Raw genomic sequence first — 16,177 nt, 5'->3', positions numbered from 1 at the left:
TGGTAGCAAAAGACATCCTTCATCTAATTTACTCATAGCCATCTCTGATGCTTCCCTTGTCTTGAATATAACAAAAGCTTGACCTACGACACACAAGTTCATCATACTTTCAGTTAATTAATTGAACTTGAGTAGAAGAATTCACTTTGACAACTAAAACCACATTACTGAAAGAGACTCAAAATCACCATGATTTCTTAAGGAACAAAAGGGACCCCATCAGTAAATTAACAATAGATTCATGGCTAATCTCCTATTGAAGCCATACCAGAATGGGGGCTAGACGTTGCAGTGCGCTGTAACATCTTTGCCGTGCACTTTTCCCCAAAACCTTGCCAAATTATTTCCTGAAGTCTCATATGCCAGTATGAAGTTAGATTCTGGACCAAAGGCCATCCATGAAAGCTGCCATTAGTTGATTCAAGACATTCAAAAAATCAACCATAGTCTACAGTAAATTCAGGTAAATAAAAAGCAAAGAAATAGAAACAAATAAAAAACTAAAGAAGAATATGGAATCTACCAATGACTGCCTCATTAGATGTGTTGATGCCACGCTGTTTTTAAGTTCTGAAACAAGTTGGCATTGCCTCATTTATGTTTTCAAGAGAGTTCTTTTAAATCCGGCTACTTTGACAAGCAACTAAGGAAATAGAGTACAAATGTCATTTCCAGAATTTGAGGCAACATGGTGTCAACACCAGGACGCAGCCAGTGCTAATTTTACATAGAAAAATTTCCTGCAAGTCCTATGTGTAGAAAAACATGAATTCCAAACCAATAAATCATTTTTCATGATGTGAGATTGTGTTCTGGGTATCATAAAGCCATAGTAGGAATTCCGCTATTAGCTGGATTATAGGTTCCACATGAGACTCCATTATTATTAAATGGGTAAAGGCCCAAAAGCTTATAACTAGGCATTACCATTCAGTTTTTGATGATATCCTTGTTACATGATTGACAGCTAGAGCGAAGAGCTTTACCAAGATGTTTTGTGTACTTAACAGGGATAGTGTAAAAGATCCTAGGTTCTCGAGTGGGTCTGAACCTAAGAAGGCTAAATCCACTGAATGCTGATTTTCTCTCTTACAGTAAGAAGGCATTGTGAACCCATGGACAGAGTGGTTGATCCCATAGTACTAAATCTCGTTTCGTTTCGGTGCTTCGGTCTGACCGAAATTTCCAAGATACTGAAATTTTGACGAAATTTCGTCAAAATATGGTATTTTTTGTGGGTGTAAAATGCCAAAAATGACCGAGATTTCCGAAATTTCCGAAACGAGATGACCGAAATTACCGAGATTTCCAAAATTTCCGAAAATTCATCAAAATATTCGAAATATTGCATTTTTCAATTCGATGTTGCATTTCGTTTCAACTCGACCGAGACGAAACAAGTTTTAGTACTATGGTTGATCCACCTAAAAAAAGGTAAAAGATGGGCATAACCTACCTAGTCAAAAAACATTTATCTCGTCTTGTTATATCATTGTAAATTTTTTCTTTATATTTAACCAGACAGAAGAGAACTTTTGAAAGGGTTCTGTAAAACACTCAGCCTTATCCCAACTAAATAGGGTGAGCTACATGGATCCTTGTAAAGACGGAGACTAAAAAAATAATAATAATAATAAAGGGAAAGAGCACAACAACATCTACCGAAAACACAAATGAAGCCACTAAAATGGGTCGGCAACATGTATCGAGGTCCCTCCATACATCTATCTCTATCCGAATCCACGCTAGAGAGAAGGCCCAAACTATGCATGTCTTTCCTCACTACTCCTAGGGTCATCTTAGACCTGCCCCTAGCTCTTTTAATTTCTTCAATTTGAATCAAGTCACTCCTCTAAATTGGAACATCCAAAGGCCTCCGTAGAACATGACCATGCCACCTCAAACGAGTCTCATAATATGTATAAGGGCTACTCTCAACTCCACTCTAATATGGTCGTTCCTAACTTAATCCTTCCTAGTCTTTCCACACATCCATCTCAACATCCTCATCTCCGCCACACTTATTTATCAACGTGCCGCTTCTTCACTGCCCAACATTCCGCAGCATACATCATGGCAGGTCGAATGGAAGTTCTATAAATTTTCCTTTGAGTTTTACTGGAATACGCCGATCACACAAAACGCCGCTTGCATCTCTATGCTTCAACCATCCTATTTTAATTCTCTAGGAAACATCATCCTCTATATTGTCTTCTTTACTTACAATAGAGCCCATGTATCTGAAAAAAACACTTTGAGGTATCTCTTTATCCTTGATATTGACCACCTCATTCGTAGTCCTCGTGTTGCTAAAGATGCACACCATGTACTTTATCTTTGATCTACTTAACTTAAGCCCTTTCGATTCCAAGGTAGATCTCCACAGCTCCAAGTTGGTGTTAATCCTTGTTTTTGTCTTGTCCATCAATACAATATCATCAGCGACAAGCATACACCTTGTAAGTCTCAAGTTAAGTCATCCATGATAAGCGCAAGTAAGGACTTAAGGATGATCCTTGATGTAGCCCAAGCGTAATTAAGAACTCACCACCATGACCCTCCGCAGATCTTATGCTAGTCGAAGCATGAAAAAGAGAATGACCAAAATAGAAGTCAGAAAAAGTTACTGATCACGGAACGGTATCCGAGTTACTGTTCACATGGTACCATTCATGTGAGCAGAATTGTGGGCCCAGCTTAGATTATATGTGCTTCTATTTTCCAATATTCTAGAAGCCTTGGATAGCAAGACACTCAAGGATTGATGGGACAGCTTCTAGAAGATTTTGTTCTTTTTTGTTATTTCAATACTAATTAATCTTGGCTAAATTAGAGTTTCTATTTTATTTGCTTCGCTGAGTTAGAGTTTCTATTTTAGTTACGTTCTTTGTTTCTTAGCAAAGTTCAATTACTTGCAACTCAAGACTCAGCTCTTCTAGAGAAGTTCTATTTTGGACTCAACCTTTGAGTCTATATAATGTAATGGCCCTTAGAGGCCTCCCACATGATTTAATGAATGAAATTATGTTTCTGTTTTTGCAACGCATTGTCCTGAGAGAGGCTGAGATGAGTGAGACGCCCAGGCTGAGATAGCCAACCCCTCCTATCCCTATCTCTCATCTCCCTACCTTCTCTTTTACTTTCTATTTTTCCCTGCCCGCAACACTGCTACCGTGGATTCTTGTGGAGAACAGAGACTTGTTTGAAGCCCTTCATTAAGCCATACAAATGTTCGAAGCTTGCCTGCTGGCTGAGTGATCAACCAACACCTGCGGCTGGGTAGTTCAACCAACTTTTCCTGCTGCAACTTAAAGCCAGTGGAACTTGAGATCCTGCCATTGTTTTCCAGTATTATTTGGAGGACAAACTTCTATCATCATTCCCTCCATTCGATCCCAATTTGGGTTAGACTTGCTGGCTGGGTTGGCTTATGTTCACTAAACTTTTATTTTCATATTCTAGTTTCTAATTCTGAGACCCTGAGTTAGGTCAGCCAATCCTCATAGTTTGGATCTGAAATTTTCAGGAGTTATTCACCCAATGGAGGTGCCATCTGAGTTTTCTAGCTGCTATTTCCTGTTGAGTCTATTTTCTGATTGTTATTGTCCATTACAGACCTATGGCAGTGCTGATTAGACTGCTGGTTGTTGAACTATCGTGTTTGAAATATAAGGCCTTATTGTGGACTATTGCTGAGAGTGAGGAAACCTATTTATTCTACTGTTTCAGACTTGAGTTCCAGAATTGCATCATTGTTTCAAATCTGAAACCAGTACCTATATTGGTGTTATTTGTGATCCTGACTGGGGTTTGATAGTTCCTATCTAGCCTTACATTAAAGAGGCTTGCCCACAAGCCATGAGTTCTGTAACTTGGAGAAGATACAAGTAGAAATTACTAGAACAAGAAATCTTTATAGTGGCCGAAAGAAGTCAAGGCAGGGATTCTTGTGGATCTTACTTGTCGCAACAGCATAAATCTCACAGTTGTACTGTGGATTCTGCATAAGAATATTATTAGGGTTCAATGTCGTGAACGAGTTCAGGAGGGCTCTTTCACGGAGTTAGTGAGGCAACTGAACGAACAGAAAGCGGGGAGGCGGCTACAGTACTTAAGACCCTAAAACACATATACCGACTGAACGAATCGGAGCTCCAAATCATAATCAAAATTAGGGTCAGAAACTTGTAGCAGCCTTTACCATAGAATTGTTATTTCACTTGCAGTTCTGCGAGAAAACTTCCCTTCACAGGTGATGCAGATGCAAGAGTCAGGCTGGATAAACAAGATCATTTTGGAACCCAGGCTGCGAACCAGACCTAAATTGGCCATTGTTCCAGCAAGGGTAGTTTGGGTAGCTATCAAAGGTTGGGGGTATTATTGTAATCTGGAAATTAATATTAATTAAAAGTATTATTGTTGACGCCGGTCCCAAGCCCGGATAAAGGAGGTTCTTTCTGACACCGGAAAACCCTAGCCAAACCCTTTTTACATGTATTTGAAAACTTAATATTTTCAACGTTATGCTAGGGCCCCTGTACGCAACACAAAACACTTTGACTCGGGGTAGTGAATAGTGAGCAAGTAGCTAGGGTAATGTAGTCCTAGATAGACAAAGGATCTACTAGGAGCCAAGTAACCATGAACTTCCAAACAGCTGGCCGATTGGGTCAGAATTGAGGAATTAGGTCAAAACTAGGGTTAGGCTTAGGGTCATGGGGTTGGATCTTATTTAGTAAACCTACACAGGTTTTTAGAAGTCTAATGAATTATGTTTGAAGATGTTTGAGTGAGATTTTTAAAATTAGAAAATTAGGGTTTCGGGTTTTGGGTTTTGGGTTTTGGGAAAGAAGGGGGTGATGAGATTTAGGGTTTAGGATTGGAATTTGGATTAGGGCTTAAGGTCGAGTGATAAGGATGGTGAGGGGGAGGTTCGATTATAATATGGGAAAGTTTTCATAGGGTTTAGGGCTTTAATGGAGGTTGAGAGGGATTAGGGTTTAGTTGATGGCTTGGGCTAGAGACTAGGATCGAGTGTAGGGAAGGCTGTGAAGGTACTGTGGTTACAATATGAATGAAAACTGATGATGGAATTGAGCTGGACAGGTCAATGAATACCTAGGGTTGATATGGATCGATGGGGATTATTGGGGAGATGATAATGAGGGTTTATAGGCTTAGGTTAAAGGATTAGAAAAAGAAGGGTGAATGCAGAACTAATAAATTACTTACTTGAAAACTGAATCTTCAAAGGCAGCAGCTTGAAGAAGAAAAGGTTCCCCGATCTACTCGATGCAAGGAATTGAGAAGAAGATCCTCCCGGTCTACAAGACGTAAGGAGTCAATTGGAGATCCACCAGTCCCTTCACCTTGATATTACTCACAAGGCATACTCTCAAAGGAGCTGTTAAGTGGATCTGAATTAGAACTCTATGCTTGGATGATTAATCCATCCCAAGCACCTTCTTATTTATAAGAATAATTGAATAGTAAAATATGTACATGAGCAATGTGGGACTAAACCACATAATACAAAAACTAACAAAATAACAAAGAAAGGTCCGAATACCCCCACGGTATTCTGGCCATATATCTAACACTCCCCTCAAGTTGGAGCATATATATCATGCATGCCCAACTTGACTAAGATAGGATGAAACAGCTTGCTACTCGGTCCCTTGGTGAACACATCAGCCGAGTTGATCGATAGACTTCACAAAAGGAACACAAATGAGGCCGGCCTCAAGCTTCTCCTTGATGAAATGTCGGTCAACCTCCACGTGTTTAGTACGATCATGTTTGAGACGGTTATGGCAATGCTAATGGCTGCTTTATTGTCACAATAAAGCATCATGGGAAGATGAATAGCAACACCGATATCCTCCTCAAGCCCGCGGTTCACAAATTCCTTGGGCCATCGTACGAAAACTCGGCTTCACTTTGGACCTGGCCACAACATTACCTTCTTGCTACGCCATGTGACAAAGGTTCCCGCCCATGAAAAGGAGGGATGGCCTGAGATAGATTTCACAGTCGGGAGAACCAGCCCAATCGGCATCGCTTCAATATTAAGGTGACGTGGGGATAAAGATTCCCTTTCCTGGGCGAGACTTGGCAATATCTCAAAACTCTGATAATTGATTGCGCCTTGCCCTGGTCCGTCATCCTATCGAGAGAAGCTGGAATGTCCATATATACCTCCCCCTCAAGCTCCCCACGGAGGAAGGCATTCTTGACATCTAACTATTGAAGATCCCACCCAAGATTTATAGCACAAGATAATAGCACCCGGACAAATTTGAGCCTCGCCATCGCGTGCAAAGGTCTCCGATAGTCAACTCCATAAGTTTGAGTGAACCCCTTTGCAACCAGACGTGCCTTATATCGATCCACAGAACCACGCCTTTTTTCACCACGAAGACCCATCTACATCCAACTCGGTTTCTTTCCCGGAGGAAGAGTCACAAGCTCCCATGTATTATTTTTATGTAGTGCTCTCATTTCTTCCAACATTGTTGCCTTCCACTTTCCATCTGTAGATGCTTCCCGCCAAGTTTTAGGAATCAAATTGTAAGAAAGAGAGGATACAAAAGCACGAAAAAGATGGAGAAAGAGAGCTATAAGAAACAACACGAGATATGGGATGTAAAGTACAAGTCCTAGTACCTTTGCGGTGAAGCAATAGGTAGGTCGGATGAAGAGGATTACCGAGGAGATGGAGGATCCGGATCTGGGCCGCAATTGGATGGGTATTGGTGCTAAAGGGGATTGCAAGCGCCTCTCTGTTGGTTCCCCCTCGTGTAGGTGAGTATGTTGGAATTGTCAATTCTCTTCAAATGCACCAATAGTTCTACGGGTGATCGAGCTCCCCTGAAGAGGAACATTAACAACACTATTTTCTATGGTCTCCCCACGTAAAGGATTCCCATTAGGTGAGGGAGGAACAGCGGAGGAGTTTGGACATCATCCAAAGGAGGTTGGGCTTGGGCATCGTCAAAGGAGGTCAAGGCGTGACGGAGGAACCTCTAGTGGAGGAATCTCAAAGGGCACATCTTCACTAGAACTCTCCCCTTGAAGAGGTGGTGAAGAATAATAAGAAAGGGTCTCATGGAAAACAACATCCATACTCACCAAGGTACGACGGAAGGGGGATGGTAACACTTATAACCTTCTGGGTTGGAGAATAACCCAAAAATACAACGGAGCCCACGAGGCTCGAAGCTTGCTGGAGATCCGGTATCCCTAGCATAACACACACACCCAAATACTTTGGGAGGGACAATAAAGGAGGAATGACCCAAAAAATATCGGGGGGTACGGGAATTAAGAACCCGAGAAGGGAGCCTATTGATGAGATAGGCGGCAGGTGAGAACCGCATCCCCCCAATATTGAGAAGGAACATTCCGCCCAACATCAAAGCCCGGGCCATTTCCAACAAATGACGGTTTTTCCTTTCTGCCACACCATTCAGGCGGGGTATCAACACAACTAGTTTGGTGAATGATGCCATGATCAGCGAAATATTTTTGAAATTGTGATTGAAAGAAACTCGGTTCCATTATCACTTCTCAATATTTGGAGAGTAGCCTGGAACGAGTTTGAATCAACTTATGAAAATGCAAAACATGAGAAAACCTGATTTTAGTGTGCAAAAGATATACCCAAGTGTTCCGAGAATGACAATCGATAAAAGAGACAAACCAATGGCATGACCGAGAAATAGAGGGCTCATGACTAGGGCCCCAAACATCGAATGTACCAAATTAAAGCAAGAAGAACTCCTTTTATTTGAAATAGGATAATTTGACGTGTCTGTTTGGCGTAACACAAGCCTCACAAAAAAGTCATCCTTAGTATGTAGGGTGACCAAACGAGGAAATAAATGAGCTAAAATTCCTAAAGGGGGGACCAACCGAGAGCGCCATCGTAAAGTTCGAAGAGACCAAGACGAGTTACGATGCAGGAGAAGGCAAAGGGGAGAGAAGCGGCCTGCATCAAGCGGTGTACAAGCCACCATGCACTTTACCCAATCCAATCGTCTTCCCGGAGGCAGATCTGTTGAAACACACAATGAGAGGGAAAAAAAGTGACTTTCATAGGTTAAGATCACGAGTAATACTACTAATGGAAAGAAGGTTAGTAGTAAAATTAGGAATATGTAAAGCAGTAAGACAAAGGAAGAGAGGAAGTGCGATTGATGAGTCCTTTTCCGGATATTGAAGAAAGGGACCCATCGGCCACTTCTGACCTTATCTTTCCCGGAAGTGGGAGAATATCTCAGCGAAATGCGATGTAGAGGAACCGCGTATATGATGCGTAGCTCCAATCATGATCCAAGGATGGGAAGCCACGCTGCACACAATGACCTACAAATGGAATACCTGACCGGGCAAAGTGTGAACTCGAAGGAGGCGAGGATTGGCGATGGCGATGTAGTAGAGGCGGCAGCAGTAATGAAGTCCTGAGCATACGAAGGAGGGCCTGTAGATCATCCTCGGGTGGGGGGGATAGACCGATGTCGATGGCTTGGAGTTGCGATGCGGAATCTCGATCTGATGGGCCTTGGTCTTTGTCTTTATCTTTGTCTTGCAGCCACTTTTTAGCTTCAAAATCGGCGGGTTTCCATGAAGTTTCCAACCTTCTCCTTGGTGTGGTAAGGTTTGTGGCAGACTCACAAACAACGAGACCTGTAATAGAATCACCAAGAGAAGCAATGCCACTAGGTGTAGGAGTGGCGGGGGCAGCGACTGGAGAGCGTCTGTCATTAATAGGAGGGTGCAACATGGCAGCCCTACGGTTTTCTTGAGGAGACGAGGGCATAGGGTACTGTTGAAGTGTGGGAAAAGGCTTGTGACCCAACACTTGAACCGAATCGATCATACTCCACATTTAATCCTTCGCCAAGAAATCATAAACCCCGATCTTGTCCACGTGTTGCTTATAAGAAGTAATATCTCACTGGCATTTCCGTTGGGTGGTGAAAATCGAAAATGGTCCAATTGTTTGCCAAAGGCTTCGGGGTGAAGGTAGCATAAAGATTCGAGACCATCAATTTCTCCCTGAGAGTGCGAAGGACCTTCTTCCCGATTTCTATACCTGGCATCATTGCCAAGCTGTCCATAAGTCTCCTCAAGTGCGTACCAAATTTCGAGGTCGTGCAAGGAGAAGAAAATTGTGTTGTAGATCTCAGACCATAGAACCAATCATAGTAGGACATAAGAACTCCATTGTTGGCAAGCCACTTGTCCTCCTGAGCAGCCCCAACCTCAAAGCAGTGGCTGGAGTGGATCCCCTAATATGACCGGTAAAGAAGGGCCACGCCAAAGAATGGCAAAGGGAGGGGAGGGGGTAATTTGCACTAGTGGCCAAAGTAGGTAATTGGTGCCATCCAACTTGATTGGATTTGGAGAGAAAGTATGATACTCGGTTTCTTGTTTCCATCACCAACATAAGTAGCGATCGAATCCATAGAGTCACCCATGGAGACAGGTGAAGAATCCCAAATCGGAGAAGAGGGCATTGTGAAGAGAAAGCCAAGAATACCTCCAAGTTAAGGGCTGAAACAAGGATGAAAGCCCTCTAATAATAAAGGAATAAGTGTCTCCAAGAATCAGAACAACGAGAGAGAAAACCTTGAGATCGATATTTTCAAGGTTTTGAAAAAACCCCTGAAATTGCTGAAATCGATAAGATGATATGAGGCCTGAAAAATGACCGTATGAGGCTGAAATTGCAATCGAAGTACACTTGAACAGATGTGAAGCACTCCTCAAAAAATCAGAATTAACGATAAGTGGAACCCCAAGATCGACAATTGTCGTGGTTTTGAAAAAACCCGAAAGTGTGAAGAGATATCGATCTTGAGGGCTGGAACTGATGTAGCTTGATGTAGGTGCTGAATACTGATCGCGCAGTGTCCGAAGCTCCAATATAGTGAACAAAATCCTTGTAATATAGTGTGAATCTGTCCAATGAAGGGAAAGTTTTCAATATTCGCAGCAAAGGAGCGCAGCACTTATCGATCAATTCTTCATATCATGAAGTGAGGTAACAAGGAGGGCAGCATGGATCAATAGATCACCTCATCGGTGCTGCCCTATGGGACAAAGAAGAACAATGCAAAACAGAGGAAAGAAGAGGAGAGAAGAGAACAAGAGAGAGATCGAGAATTAGAGAAGGGGAGGGAATCGTGAATGGTTCTAATTCATAACCACTACGATACCATGTTAAGTGGATCTGAATTAGAACTCTATGCTTGGATGATTAATCCATCCCAAGCACCTTCTTATTTATAAGAATAATTGAATAGTAAAATATGTACATGAGCAATGTGGGACTAAACCACATAATACAAAAACTAACAAAATAACAAAGAAAAGGTCCAGAATACCCCCACGGTATTCTGGCCATATATCTAACAGGAGCAAAGCAGCAACAACCATGGCAGCAAGCAAACAAGTTTAATTTTCTGAAATCTGAATTGTGTGGGAGCTTCCCACGATTTTATTAATATATAATATGGCCTAAGGCCCAATCCTATTCCAAATATGAATTATTCCCCTTCTAAAATCGTGGAAGGGGTAAGATACTCTAATTAAAAGCTAAACTTAAAAGATTCCCTATCTACCAATAGGAAATAAAAACCTAATAGCTAGTAGGATTAATTCACTTAAATCGAACCATGGTCTGAACCAGTTCACTTTAAGTTTACAATTAAACTGGAAAAAAAAAAAAAAAAAAAACACTAAGTATAGGAAATAACAAAAGCTGAAAAAACTAAGTATGAAAATATACTAAGGCTCCAAACACTGGGCCCTAATCTTAGGCTGCTTCTAATTGCGGATGCTTGGATCTGCATCATAGGGTGTACCCTGTAAGCAACACGATGCATTGACGCCCGGATGTGGCGACAAGTAGGCAAGGCCACAAGGGTACTCGCACTGTATACAAGTGTGGGTAAAGAAGCTACTCCAAAAACGTAGGTTTAGATTACCATCTTGGAACATAGGATATCTAATGGGTAAGAGAGTAGAATTGACAGATGTTATGAATTATGATGAGAAGAAGGATTAACATAAATTGTACAACAGGGACTAGATGGAAGGGCAAAAGTGCTAAGGAGTTGGATGACTTTAAACTTTGGTATATGAGAGGATAAAAGTAATAGAAATGGAGTAGTATAACAGTGGATAAAGATTTAAACAATGATGTGTTGGATGTTAAAAGATTTGGTGATAGGTTTATACCATTCAAGCTTGTGTTGGAGAAAAAGGTTGTCAATATAATTAGTACTTATACACCCCAAGTAGGATTGGATGAAAGTAGTAAGTTACAATTTTAGGAACACATGGATGAAAAGTAAGTTTTAGTCAAGGAAAAAAGATTTTAATAAGAGGTGATCTGAATGGACATGTTGAGAGAGATCATAGAGGCCATGAAGGTCTACATGGATGATATGGTTTTGGAAAGAGGAATTGATGTAGATCAAAATATGAAGGAAAAAATACCAAAATAATGTTAACATTACTGTTCAAATGAACAATGTCACAACCCACATTTAGCCTTGTGTAGGGATGCATTTTAGAAGATCTTGTGAGTACATCAAGTGGAGAAAGATCCTATTCTAATGTTGCCAAAGTTTAGTTTCTATTTTTAGTTTTGGAAAGTTTATTTTATTTCATTTAGGTAGCTTCTAATTTTAGTTAGTTTCTATTTTTGTTCCTTGTTTGAGGTGGCATGGCCATGTTCAACGGAGGCCTTTAGATGCTCTAGTACGGATGAGTGGTTTGATTCAGATTGAAGGAACTAAATGAGCCAGGAGTAGACCTAAAATGACCATAGGAGAAGTGGTGAGGAAAGTAACGTAGTTGGACCTGCATCAGAAAGTCATTCATAACTTAGGCCTTGTATCAAGTTTGACCTTGATTAGAGCTGATTGGAGGGCAAGGATCCATGTAGCCGACCCCATTTAGTTGGGATGAGGTTGAGTTGTTGCTGTATAAATAAAAATATTTAAAACAAAATCCCATAACCAAATACTATCAAAATAAGACCTATTGTTGCATTGTAACTACATTAAGTTGCTAATATACCATACAGCCAATCAAAATATTGCTTCATCCACTATGAAACATGAAGGATATAGCAACAACTTGTAGTACAATGAAGTCCCTCTCTAGTTACCATCATGTTGGCTGTCTAAATCTCAATCCAAGATGCAAAGATTTAATGGACAATTCTGCCTTTCAGTGCATATAGAAACAAAAAACAACATAGGAATCTTTGATGGGACACCTCCAAACCTCCCTAGACCATCAACAGTCACTGGATCCTTAATGATGGACTGGTCACTAGTTTGAAGGAATTAAGTGAGCTGTTCAGAATTTCTTTCAGAAGTAATTTGAAATCTCATATGTAAAATGCAGATAGTAACAAAATATTGTGTTTTCTGTCTTTTATATTCTTTCCTAAGATAGGGAAATCTCTTATCCTCTTGCTCATATGCAGTTCACACCATTACTAATAATTTTTTTCCTCGTTATTAAAAGAAGAAAATAAAAGACAATAAGAACACGACGGGTCGATCAAAAGAACAAAAAGAAAAAACTGGAGAGAAAAAAACATAATAGGTTTGGAAGGAGGACAAGAGTTTCTTTGCTACAATAGCATAATTGCCATACAATCAAAAATATCTTTCTAGGCCACCAATCTTAAACAGTAAGTCTGGTGTAAATACATCAACTGAAGTATAACCTAGATACAGATTTGTAAGGAGGACAAGAGTTTCTTTGCCCATGTGCAGTCTACATTCTTCCAAGACTATCAATAAAATCTTTAATTCGGTTTAGATGCTTTTTTTTCAAACTCTGGTGCATTCTTGTTATTTATCCAAGTTTCAAGAAATGCACTTTCAAAAAAACCAACTAAGTTTTTACTGTTCCAGGTATGTATGCAAACATTGGCAGATGTTGATTACTAATCCCACATTCATCGAGATACATCTTAATCAATCACATGCTAACACATCTAAAATTGTTATTACAAGTGATAAAAGTCATAAAGTTAATTGGTTCTCCTTAACGTATAATAGACATAATGATAAAGACACCACTTTAAAATTAGATCACTCATTTATCTAAGATGCGCATTCTATAATTAAGGTAATGAGGTCTTGTAATGGGATAGTCTTGGTTCATCAAGTAATAAACCCTAATTTAAAGATCACGTTTTTATGGAATCCATCAATTAAGAGGCACTGGAGATTGTCAGACTTATCATTTCAATTTTATGGGTTATGTTCGAACATTGCATTGGTTCATGATCCAATAACGCAACAGTACAAGGTTATTCAATTTTTCTATATAATTATGACCATGTTCGTAAAAATTTCACCTCCCAATCGGTAGGTGAAGTTTTCATGATCATGGTCATACTCATATAGAAAAAATTGAACAACCTTGTACTGTTGCGTTCTTGGATCATGAACCAATGCAATGTTCGAACATAGCTCACAGAATTGAAATGGCAAGTCAGGCAATCTCCAATGCCTCCTAATTGATGTATTCCATAAAAACGTGATCTTTAAATTAGGGTTTATTACTTGATGAACCAAGATTATCCTATTACAAGACCTCATTGGCCTAATTATAGAATGCGCATCTTGGAGAAATGAGTTAACTAGTTTTAAAATAGTCTATTTATCATCATGTCTATTATATGTTAAGGAGAACCAATTAGTTTCATGACTTTCATCACTTGCAATAACAACGTTAGATGTGTTAGAAAGTGATTGATTAAAATGTATCTCGATAAATGTGAGATCAGTAATCAACATCAACCAGTATTTACACACAGACCTGAAACATTAAAAACTTAGTCGGTCATCTTGAAAGTACATTTCCTGAAACTTGAATAAATAACAAGAATGCACTAGGGTTTGAAAAACACACTTAAACCAAATTAGACACTTTGTCGACAGTCTTGAAAGAAAATTAATGACGATATCTTAAGGTAGTTGCGGCATTGCTTGACCCCTTTGTCTTTCTTGCTGCATTCTTTCTACTATTGCTAGTTCACTGATCGAAGAAAAACCAAAATGGCTAACGTATACTAACATCAAAACAACAACAAAAAAAATAACCATGAAATTCATGGGTAATTATTATGACTAAAATGAAGTAAATACCTTTAGCACTACATATTACCCTAAGATGCAAAATAAATGCATAAAATTACAAAAAAATAATTCAAAACAACCACAGAAATGTCTATCTATTCAAAAATATTCACTTAATAAGAAAAACAATATTAAAAAAAAACTACAATTTCAAATAAATGCATGCAAATACCAAAAATACAGAAATTAAGAAAATTAAGAAAAAAAAATGCCTAACGAACATATAATGAGATTAATATGATCAGGTAAACAAAAACTTTGAAAATCACACATGAATGACATGTTTAAACTCACTAAACCCTTCTAGTAAGATGTGCATTATACAAACTACACATAATAAAAACCTACGAACAAAATGCAGCGCATATGCAATCACGAGGAATCAAAACTTACAGAAGCACTAGGATGCTACCATCACAAAAAGTTGGATAAATAAAAATAAAAAAAATAAACTCAACCATTCATAAGAATATCATAAAAACTAAGAGAATTCATTTAAGAAAAACGGAATTATCCAAAAGTGTGAACCCATAATTGAAATTAGCTCTTGAGGGACCCCAATGTCAACAAGTAATATAAATTCATTAATAAACTTGGCTACCTATGCTGATGTAAGCTTGGCATATTTTTACCAAAAAAAAAGTAAGCTTGGCATATGATTGACTTCCACTCACTTAGTAAAATAGACTGTGGCAACTAAGATATACTCATGACCATTAACAGACTTGGGGATGACTTGTCCGATTGCATCTATTCCCCTAGTCATTAATGGTTATGGAGAACTTGATGCACGTAATTCTGACGGCTACATAGTTATCAAATTGGCAAATAGTTGGTATTTATGACATTTTTTTACATAATTTGCATAATTCTTGTCCATAGTATTCCACTAAAATCTTATTCTTAGAATTTTCTTAGTCAACATTCTTACATTAATATGCAGTCCCCTTGATGGACACGGTCATTTAACCTTTTGTCAATACAGACTAGTTGTACACCCCATCATATGACCACTTGTGCAAAAGAAAGGAAAGATGGTTCTCCTTTTTTGGAGGGTTTTTCTTTCTCTTTAGTGCTCTCACTTCAGGTTTTGGTGTCCAAAGACTATCAACCATTACATCCAACAAAACACTTTATTTTTGAAATGGTAAGAGCCAAAACACTTTGAAATGGTGGAACCAGAAAACACCAAATCAAAAAAATATATATATCTCATCTAACACTTTGAAATAGTGGAAGCAGAAGACACCGATCCAAAATATATATATATATATATATATATATACATCTTACCAGGTAGCGTTCTTTCTTGTACGGTTTGGATGAGATTTCTCAGTCGAGTCCACCGTTCGAATGAAGAGATGGAGATTTGCCTCTCTAGGGTTTGGGCGAGCTTTCCATTCGCAAGACGCAGTCACAGTTCGCCGTTCAAATGAAGAGATGGAGATTTGAGTCTCTAGGATTTGAGCAAGATTTCCATTCGCATGACGCATATCGCCATTTGGTTTAAAGAGATGGAGAATGGCTACCTTGGGTTTTTGTTTGATTCCATGGGCAGGAGAGTACAGTCATTCGAAAGAGGGGCAGAGAAAAGAGAAATAAAATGGAGTTGGGAGCAAGGTAAACCCGTTTTAACTTAAAATTATCCATATCTTTGACGGTCGGATAAGAAAAATCAAGTTATAGATCCCAAGGTATTTATAACTTCCCCACCAGGATCTACCCCCAACCGTCAGTAGCTAGATGGGGAAGTCAATTAATCCTTCTTTTTAAAACATAGATAGGCTTCTCTGGTACACGAAATGAGCCTCAACAAACAAGTTCATTGCTCCGGCCCACAATACGATTAATCTGATATGGGCTACGTGAACCCCGAGTAGTTTACACGACATTGAATTGTTGGGCATTCTTAGCCCACCAAGCGAAATGGATGGTTTATTGGTCTCGACCAGATAAAGGCTGAGTCTATGAGTCTATTATCATTTTGGGGGTGTTTTCAT

The 16,177-nt window shown here is 39.4% G+C and overlaps 1 long non-coding RNA gene across 2 annotated transcripts; it reads right to left on the bottom strand.

The window, feature by feature from the left end:
- Positions 1-31: 31 nt before the first annotated feature.
- LOC122640824 lies at positions 32-12,748 on the bottom strand. 2 transcript variants are annotated; one of them, XR_006329760.1, is made up of 4 exons: positions 12,738-12,748; positions 1,723-1,728; positions 269-347; positions 32-83 (listed from the first exon to the last, which is right to left on the bottom strand). It is a non-coding gene; the product is annotated as an uncharacterized LOC122640824 (long non-coding RNA). The 2 variants fall into 2 exon arrangements; XR_006329761.1 differs by lacking the exons at positions 1,723-1,728; positions 12,738-12,748 and adding an exon at positions 524-555.
- Positions 12,749-16,177: the final 3,429 nt, after the last annotated feature.

Source organism: Telopea speciosissima, chromosome 9 (genome assembly GCF_018873765.1).
Source record: "Telopea speciosissima isolate NSW1024214 ecotype Mountain lineage chromosome 9, Tspe_v1, whole genome shotgun sequence".
Taxonomy (NCBI): Eukaryota; Viridiplantae; Streptophyta; class Magnoliopsida; order Proteales; family Proteaceae; genus Telopea; species Telopea speciosissima.
This window is presented reverse-complemented; position numbering and strand designations above follow the sequence as displayed.